Source organism: Chlorocebus sabaeus, chromosome 10 (genome assembly GCF_047675955.1).
Source record: "Chlorocebus sabaeus isolate Y175 chromosome 10, mChlSab1.0.hap1, whole genome shotgun sequence".
Taxonomy (NCBI): Eukaryota; Metazoa; Chordata; class Mammalia; order Primates; family Cercopithecidae; genus Chlorocebus; species Chlorocebus sabaeus.
In genome coordinates this window covers 10,796,612-10,806,032 of record NC_132913.1, presented here as the reverse complement: position 1 = coordinate 10,806,032, position 9,421 = coordinate 10,796,612, and the positions used below count along the sequence as shown (strand labels likewise).

The following is a 9,421-nucleotide window of genomic DNA, read 5'->3' as shown; positions in this document are numbered from 1 at the left end:
GTGAGCATCTCTTCATATACAGAATAGCCATTTGTAGGTCTTTTTCTAAGAATTGACAACTTGTATAACGTTGTTAGACTTTTTTGTATTTGCAGAAGCTTTTTAAAAATATATGTTATAGTAACTTTTCTTTGTAATAAGTTACATATAGTTTTTACTAGTTTGTCATTTGACTTTTTACTTTTTTAGTATTTTTAGTATTTCCCATGAAGGTGTTTGCATTTTCTTTTTAAAAATGTAATCTAACATTAGTATTTTTCCTTTTATTTCTAGATTTTGAGTCATAGCTAGGAAAATTTTCCCCATTCCCAGGTTCTAGTAGAATTTACTCATGCTTTCTTCTAGTATTTGAAGTTTTTTTCCATCTAAATAATGATGACATTTGGAATTTATGCTGGCGTACAAGGTGATCTAAGTTTTACTTACGCAGGTGTACAGTGTGATGCAAATTGTGTATATGTATCAAAGTTTTCATTTCCATTTTGTTATCTGGTTATCCCAATATAGCTTACTAAGAAGCACGTCTTTCTCACTCATTCAGGATGCTGCCTTCATCAAAATGGAAATATCCATACACAATTAGGTCTGTTTTTGAATTTTGTGTTCCATTTCATTGGTCTTTTTATTCATTCGTCATTACCTAGTGGTTTTAACTACGGAAGCTTCATAACGTGTTTCAAGGTCTGGTAGGGCTGATAGGACTCTCCCCTCCCTCCAAGTTTCTTCTCTTTTGAGGAATTTTCCTGGATATTCTTCCTTTTTTCTTCATCCCAATGAACTTTACAATTAAGATATCTAGCCTACTCCTCCCCTCCAAGAAAAGATGGTATTTTTATTTTTTGGATTACAATCACTTATATATTAATCCAGGGAGAACTCCTTTATGATGCTGAATCTGCCTAAATAAGAATATATATCTTTCCAGTTGTTCAAGTCTACTTTTATGTGTTTCAGTAATGTGTTATCATTTTTCTCATATAGGTTTTGGACTTCTTTTTAACGAGTCTAGTTAGTTTACGCTTTCATTCTCTTTGCTGTCATAATTGGGATCTTCTATTTTATCTTCTAATTGGTTTTACTTATTAATATAAAAACCTTTGATTTATATGTTAATTTTAAGGGAGAACACTTGCTACCCAATACACTCATGTGGGCTAGCCTTAGCTGCAGACCAACTTCTGCCTTTCTGAACCAATGTTCTGCCTCTACTTTGCTATCTGGGACTCTTCCAGCTCGCTCTCTCCTTCTTCACCTTATTCAAAAGACAGTGAGAACTTGCCTCTCCCCATTTGATTCCCAGCAGAACAAAGCTCACCAAGTAACACAGACACAAAGCAAACCTCTGACACTGAACATTTAAGGACAAGTTGAAATGCTGATAAGATAATGAATAACAGAGGAGGTGCTGAAGGAGAAAAATGATCTATATAAATTTGGGGGAGGTTCCAATTTAAATGGCTTTAATGAAGTCCTCCAGCGACTTCCATGTTATCTTCCTTCTGCTGGAGATGAGTGGAGAGGATGGAACCCAAGTGGGAGTATTCGAAACAGACCATCTCCCACGCTGCCTCTTCATTGCTCCCTCCTAAGAGAGGTGACTCACTTACATGCAATTTGATACATCGCAAACGGGCAGGGAGTGGCTATCCTTAGATTCATGTGGTGGCCAGTCTAGTACCTTATAACTATTCCATCATGTTTTCAGTAGATGTTTCGAATTATTCCTTTTTACATTGTCTTGAAATAGTACCTGTCATTATCATGTGGTAGTGAGGACGTTGATATTTCTTAGAATCATTAGTGGCTGTGAGAAGAGGCTATCTTCTTCAGTTTTGTTAAGAAACCCATTGTATCTTGAGAACAGTTATTGGGATCTGGATCTCTGAGCCCTGCTGATTTTGCTGCCTCCCTTCCCCAGGACACCTGCTGCAGCAGTGTCCTCTGGCTCACTTCCCTAGTCCCTCCCACTTCTAATCTGCCCTCATGGCCCTTCACTCTGGACTGACAGAGGGGCCTGTAGGAATATTACCCAGTCAGGGGATTACAGGGTAGAGACACCATAGCTTATTTATTTATGTATTTATTTATTTAATTTTTTTGAGACAGAGTTTCACTCTTGTTGCCCAGGCTGGAGTACAATGGCGCGATCTTGGCTCACCGCAACCTCTGCCTCCCGGGTCCTGGTTCAAGCAGTTCTCCTGCCTCAGCCTCCTGAGTAGCTGGGATTACAGGCACACACCACCACACCCAGCTAATTTTTGTATTTTTAGTAGAGACGGGGTTTCACCATGTTGGCCAGGCTGGTCTCGAACTCCTGACCTCGTGATCCACCTGCCTCAGGCCTCCCAAAGTGCTGGGATTACAGGCATGAGCTCCTGTGCCCGGCTGATCTTTTTATTTCTAAAGTGCAAAGCACATAGTAGGAGCTCAACACAGATGGTTAAGTGAAATGAATGAATGCATGGATGCATGCATGAGTTCATTAGCCAAAGAGTTCTGGTACATCTGCACTTGACTGTCTCCCAGCTGTGTCCTCTAGGGCAATCCTGAAGAGGAAAGAGGTTTTGCCAGTTGCTTCTGTGGTGGGGTGGGGGTGTCCCTAACATCTTCCAAGTTTGCACAACTTCTTGTGTGTATCTCTACATTGCTTTACTCCACAAAGTTGTCTGTGAAAGGGTTGAAAATTCAGGTTGCAAATGAGAAATGCTTGTTGGTGTTTGGCCTTCCTGGCATCCTCCCTTTGTGTAACTGTCCCTGTAGTAGTGCCCCTGCAGGTGGCATCATCATTTTTCTTACTCCTTTAGAAGCCCACTCTTTGGAAAAGGTCTGGTAAATTTCCTCACAGTGGTAAGTAGTATCACCCAAAAGGTTCTGGGTTGCCCTTCCCAGATGTACTTGCACTGTGATAACAGACATAGCCTGAGACTAGTGGCTCCAGACTCTGCAGTCTGTGGGAGGTGGAGTGGAGGGTGAGACTGAGGGCCATCTCAGGAGCCCTGAAAGGACAGCAGGACAGGATCCACACTGGGGACTGGTCCTTATTTGTTGTATGGACACCCTCCCTGCCACTCTTCTCTGGCCACTGAGTGGCTGTTTAGTCCACCCTGTCCAGGTGGGAACTGGCCACCCAGCCCACTCCTCACTTAGTGTACCATTTCGTGTCCTTTAATTATGGCCAAATCTCTGTGTCTCTTGAGAGTGTAGATTCCTTAAGGGTAGAGATTGGGTCTCCTGATTCTTTCTAGTGCTCCTAAGTGCTTGCTATGAGGCTGCAATAGTCTGAATGTTCACGTCCCCATGGACTTGGGGGCATGTCCAGGGAATTCACATATTGAAACAATCCCCAATGCAATGGTATTAAGAGGCGGGGCCTTTAGGAGGTGATTAGCTCACGAGGGCAGCGCCTTCATATGTGGGATTAGTATCCTCACAAAAGAAGGTTCTTGGTCACCCCTTCTGCCACGTGACGACTCACAAGAAGGCGCTATCTACGAAACAGGGCAATCCCTCACCAGACACTTAATCTGCTGGCACCTTGATCTTGGACTTTCCAGACTCCAGAACTGTGAGTAGTAAATGTCCGTCATTTATTATTATTATTATTTTGAGACGGAGTCTCGCTCTGTCACCCAGACTGGAGTGCAGTGGCGCGATCTTGGGTCACTGCAAGCTCCGCCTCCCAGGTTCATGCCATTCTCCTGCCTCAGCCTCCCAAGTAGTTGGGACTACAGGCGCCGGCCACCACGCCCAGCTAATTTTTTGTATTTTTAGTAGATATGGGGTTTCACCGTGTTAGCCAGGATGGTCTCGATCTCCTGACCTCGTGATCCTCCCATCTTGGCCTCCCAAAGTGCTGGGATTACAGGTGTGAGCCACCGTGCCCAGCCAAATTTCTGTCATTTATAACTTACCCAGTCTAGGGTTATAGCAGCCCGAGTGAATGAAGACACAGGCTTTGTAGCCAAACCACGAAGCAGTACACCTATCTCAGAGCCTATCTAGTCTTCCACGGGTCTCCAGTTAGCCATATGTAGCAGACTGTGTTTTCCAAAAATAGCCACAGCAGCCTTTCTGCTCCCAGGTGCTTCTTCAGAATCATGCCACTCGCCATCAAGAGGTGGAGTCTGGCCGGGTGTGGTGGCTCACGCCTGTAATCCCAGCACTTTGGGAGGCCGAGACACGTGGATCACTTGAGGTCAGGAGTTCGAGACTAGCCTGGCCAATATAGTGAAACCCCATCTCTACTAAAAATTACAAAAATTAGCCAGGCATGGTGGTGCACGCCTGTAATCCTAGCTTCTTGGGAGGCTGAGGCAGAAGAATCCCTTGGACCCCAGTGGCAGAGGTTGCAGTGAGCCAAGATGGTGCCACTGCACTCTAGCCTGGGCAACAGAGCAAGACTCTGTCTCAAAAAAAGAAAAAGAAAAGAAAAGAAATGGAGTCTATTTTCCCTCCCCTTAACCTAGGCAGGTCTCTGTGTCTGCCCTGATGAATACAGTGCAGCTGAAATGATATGATGTGACTGCCGAAATTTCAGAGAAGACCAAAGGTCTGCTGCCTGGCTGATTCTTGTTAAGCTCACCCTGTGTATTAGTTACCACGGTGCTGTGAACAACCCCAACTATTCTGAGTAACGAGACCACACGGAGAGGTGCATGGAATGGAACTGAGGCCCCCCACCAGCCAACAGTCGGCACAGATCGCCAGGCAGGGGAGCCAGAGTCTTCAGAGGATCCCAGCCCTAGCCCTGAAGCTTTCCAGCAGAGGCCTGACACTGTGGAGCAGAGACAAACTGTCCCTGTTCTACCTCGTTCAAAATCCTGATGTGCAGGAGCCGCAGACATAAGAAAAGATTGTTTCCTTCTATTGAGTTTGGGGGTGATTTGTTCTATGACTCTAGTCACTAGAACACTGGGAAATAATGAAGAAGCTGCTTCTTTGTGGGCCTGGTTTTTCTCGTCATTCAGGTCCATTTCGCAGAAAGGGAGAAGAAAGAACTGGTACACTCCACTTCCCGTTCTCCTAGTCCACCCTCCCTCATTCCTCGTTCCTTCTTATCAGTGCAACCTCATTCCCCCAGGAAAGCCTTCTCCTTCTCTGTACCACTCCCCTCCCCAAGCTCACCTCCTAGCTTGCTCAGGTCTCCAATTACCGGCTCCCACAGCACGCTGGATTTTCCTTTACCCAGTTTGTGATTATATGTTTGTTTGTGGTTATTAATGAAACATAAGCTCCCCAAGGGGAAAGATCTTGTAGGTGTTGCTCACTGTGGTGTCGAGCCACTTAGCACAGTGCCTGGTACTGATTGAGTGAACCAGACTGGTCAAAGGTCATACACTTAGTACTAGATCTAGGACTAGAACCTGGTGTCCCAGCACTCAGTCGAAGGCTTCCCTGGCCACACCAGTTTGCCTCCACTCCAAACCTTCTGCTGCTTTTTTCAGTGCCCAAACTTCTGACCATCTAGAAATTCAGGCACGGTGTCTACAGAGTTCTCCTCCAACCAAAAACACTCTTGTCTTCATCTCGACAGCCATCTTCTTGCCAAAATAAGCCAGGAAAGGTTATGTGAGTGTCTGGAGTCCAGCAGGAGTTGAGCTGGTCTGAGAAGAAAAACAGAGAAGAAGGAAATATTCTAAAACGTCGATTTGTTTAAACTTCTTCACAAACTTTACAACACAAGGAAATCAACAGAGACAAGCCCGTAATGAAGTAATCAGCCAACGTGGCTAATATTCCAGCAACGAGGAATGATTCCCTACATGTCATGGGGCAGATATGAATAGGGTCATTAAAATATAGCCAAGTTGGGGAGCGAGAGTTTACTTTTTCTGTCTCCTTAGAGTCTGTGTTCTGAAAGCTCAGCAGGAATTTAAACAAATAGCACAGAGGAATGGTGAATCTGATCATACTTAAAGAAAAATCCCCTTTCAAACTTCTCTTTAAATCACTGGCTTCTGCATGTTTCGCTTTTTAAAAATGCTGCTGACTTTTTTCCCCAAAAACAAAATTAGCATCAAATTGTTCTAATATTTTTCTGCATTTTTTTTTCTCTAGGTCAAGAAGAAATTGTTGCTCCATCATATAAGTGAATGTCAGGAGGAGGAAGGAGGATGTTAAGGAATGAAGCTCTAATGCATCCTCTTTGATTAAAAAGTAAAAGAATAAAGTTAGCAGAGGATAAAAGGTACATGGAGAGAGCTACCCACGAAAAGGGTTGCACTGGTGAAATGGGCCTGTGTAGGTAGGTCATGTCCCCTCAGGAAGGGTAGCATTTGGTCCCTTGCATTTCAAATAAAATGCAATTTTAGGAACAGGGGCTGAAGGGAGAGACACTTCCACCACCTGAACAGGGCAATTTTTAAAAATTTAACTTAATTAATTAATTTTTTTGAGACAGAGTCTCGCTCCATCACCCAGGCTGGAGTGCAGTGGCGCCATCTTGGCTCACTGCAACCTTTGCTTCCCGGGTTTGAGAGATTCTCCTGCCTCAGCCTCCCAAGTAGCTGGGATTACAGGCACGTGCCACTATGCCTGGCTAATTTTTTGTATTTTTAGTAGAGACGGGGTTTCATCATGTTGGTCAGGCTGGTCTTGAACTCCTGACCTCAGGTGATCCCCCTGCCTCGGCCTCCCAAAGTGCTGGGATTCCAGGCGTAAGCCACCGCGCCCGGGCCAACAGGGCAAATTTAACTGAACTTACAGTACAACCACCCGAAGCTCTGGGAGGATGGCAGAGTGCTCTGACCTTAGACAAATTACTTCACTTTTTAAAGCCTCAGTCTTCCCACCTGTAAAAACACGAGAAGAGAACCTTCCTTACAGAGCTGTGAAAATCCAGTAATACAAAGAAAATATAACATCACCTGGCACTTGGTAGAGTGTTCTACAAACGTTAGGAAGACAAAAACCCGAAATTCCCCCCTAAGACCCTCTTTGGGTGAGACCCCGGGGGCCCTGGAGAGGGTGGCAGGCCCGGGGGTGTGGGGAGGACACTTTAGCCAGCTGCCCCCAATGCTCCTCCAAGCCTGGCAGCCCCGTTCCGGGCTGTGGTGTGACTTGAGGGCCCAGGGCTCCTCACCGAGTTTGCTTAAGCAAGTTCTTTCACACACAGCCCCACATACAGTTTGGCTAGAAAATTCAATGAGGAGTTTCTTTCTTCCTTCTTTCTCTGTTGTTGTTGGGTTCTGATTACTTCCATCTGGCTTCAGCGGCTCGAGTGGAGTCTTTAAAACACAAAACACAACAAAAACCCACCCTGCAGGACACATGCACCAAACCTAGAAGGGCTGCTTCGCTTCTCGCCAGCGTGTGCTCAGATGGCGACGAGTGCTAGCCGCGGCGGGGGGCGCCTCAGGACCCCCGGCACCTGCGCTCGCTGCCCGCGGGAAGAGGGTCCGCTTGGACCCAGCCCCCGCGTCCCCTCCCTGGCGTCCCCGGCTTCCGCGCCAGCGCCCAGAGAAGCGGGCGCCCTGGGAACAGCGACCCAGGCATCTCCCCGTGGAGGGAAGTGGGAGGTGGGGAGGGCGGGGGATTTCAGAGATTGAAAACAGAGCAGCCCTTGCGCCTCAGCCCCGGAGCTCATCTGACTTGAGTTAGCGACACCCCCAACCCCCCACCTCGTCGTCTAAAAAAAAGTGTCGGAGATTGGCGCGTCCTCTGGTTCCTTTCTCGAACTTTCCTTGTAGGTGCGTTTTCTTTCCTTGGTGCTGGGTGGGGAGAGTCCCTGTGATCCCCGTTTCCCCTCCCCCCGCCCCGGCGGCGTTCGGATCCCCCTGCGTCCCCCGGCACGGAGCTGGCGGGCAGGCGGGCGGGCTGGCGGGTTCGCGGGGCCCTGGTGTGCCCGCACCGTGCGCGCGGGGGCGCTGCGCCGTCCGGCGGCGCTGACGGATTGCGGGAGTGCCGGCGCTCGCCAGCCGAGGCAGCACGGCTCCGCGGACTTTTTTTCGAACTCCCATCAATGAGACTTCGAGGAGGAGCGGGCGGCGGCGGCGGCGATTGCGGGCGCGGAGGAAGGCCAGGAGCCGCGGGAGGAGCCGGAGGAAAGAGCGCGGGCCGCGCGGCACGCCGGTGCCTCGGAGAGCCGCCTGCTAGCCGGCGGTAGGGGCTGAGCGGCGCCCGCCCGCCTCTCGGTCCCCTCTTTCCTGGCTCGCCCCGCCCCGGCTGGCCGGAGCCCCGGCACAAGGCAGCCAGCCGAGGGTCGCCGCACCAGCCAAGGTGGGATGGGGGCCCACAGCCACCGCCCGGCGCCCGAGAGGCCACCTGCGTGCTAGAGGCAAACTTTTGTCTCCCTCGGTAAAGTTACATTGGTCTTCTTTTACTTGCTTTTCGTGGCGAAGCGCCTCCCACCTCGGCCAAGCGCGGGCCGACTGGGATGCTGTGCGGTCTCGGAGGGTCCCTCGGCCGGGCACCCGCGCCTCGGCCTTGGGATTGGGGCACTGGGCTTCGGGGGACTCGAGGTTATTGGGCGCGACCCCGCTTGGGGCTCTGGACAAGCAGGGCGGGGACGTAAGGAGGGTCCTGGGGCTTGGAGCTCGTGGTCCGGGGTCGATGTTGCACCCCCTCCCTACCTGGGGGAGAGCGCCACTCTTCTCGGGGTGCACAGCGGCCCGGCCTTCGCGCGCCAGCCGGGGGCTGTTTTTTCAGGGGGTGGAGGATGGGATCGGAGGCTGGGATGCTCCGAAGCTGGCGTAGGTGGGCATGGGAGCGTGTCTGCGGGCGTGCTGAGCGCGGAGGGGCTGCAGCCAGCCACTTGAGAACTTCGAACTCCACTTCTCCGCGCTGCGCGTCCCGAAGCCCTGCCTTTCTTTCTTCCTTCCACGCTCCTTCCTCCCCCTCGCCGGGCCCGGCCGCCCCCTCCCCCTCCGCTGGGCTCTCCTCCTCGGCACCCCCCCTCTTTGCCTCTCTCCTCCTCCTCTCCTGCCCTCGGCCCTGAGATCCGCTTGACTTCCCAAAGGGATCCGCACGTAATCCTTTGCCGGGTCCTCCGGTTCCCCCACACCACCTCACTTTCATCCCTGCCCCCCTACTCATCGTCTCCCCCCACCCCCGACAATCTCTCAACAAGTATATTTGCTGAGGAATTTGAAAAATCCACTACTGCAACTTGATCTGTATGTGATGGATGGGGAGAGGCGCGGAGAGAGTTGGGCGCCAATCCTATTAAGGGTTTAGAGAGGGGAGCCTTTTCCCCGGACGGGGCGGGGGCGGGGAGCTGGGAGGGAGCGTGTGCTTGCGTGTGTGAGTGTGAGTGCGCCCGCCGCTCCGGGGAGCTGGGAGTCCACCCAGCTCGGCGCCTTTCAGCCCGGCGGTAACTGCTGTCATTTCCTAGGAAACCTGACTTTTACCGCGTGGGGAGCTGGGGATGAAGCCCGTGCGCCTCACCCTGGGTGATCGGTCCCTGAGGCTCTCGGGGACCTCA

The 9,421-nt window shown here is 50.2% G+C and overlaps 1 protein-coding gene and 1 long non-coding RNA gene across 4 annotated transcripts in view; one reads left to right on the top strand and one right to left on the bottom strand.

Moving 5' to 3' along the window:
• Positions 1–1,716: 1,716 nt before the first annotated feature.
• LOC103216906 (uncharacterized) lies at positions 1,717–8,849 on the bottom strand. Of its 3 annotated transcripts, none has more exons than XR_490760.3 (4): positions 8,571–8,849; positions 7,082–7,226; positions 6,704–6,791; positions 1,717–5,603 (listed from the first exon to the last, which is right to left on the bottom strand). It is a non-coding gene; the product is annotated as an uncharacterized lncRNA (long non-coding RNA). The 3 variants fall into 3 exon arrangements; XR_005237045.2 differs by having other exon boundaries at positions 7,125–7,226; XR_012094161.1 differs by having other exon boundaries at positions 6,704–7,226.
• The window catches only part of GLI2 (GLI family zinc finger 2), a 261,564-nt gene continuing 259,949 nt past the window's right edge, over positions 7,807–9,421 (top strand). Inside the window, exon 1 of the mRNA XM_007964688.3 lies at positions 7,807–8,295. The gene's annotated coding sequence lies outside the window, so the exon portion shown is untranslated. The remainder of the gene's footprint in view (positions 8,296–9,421) is intronic.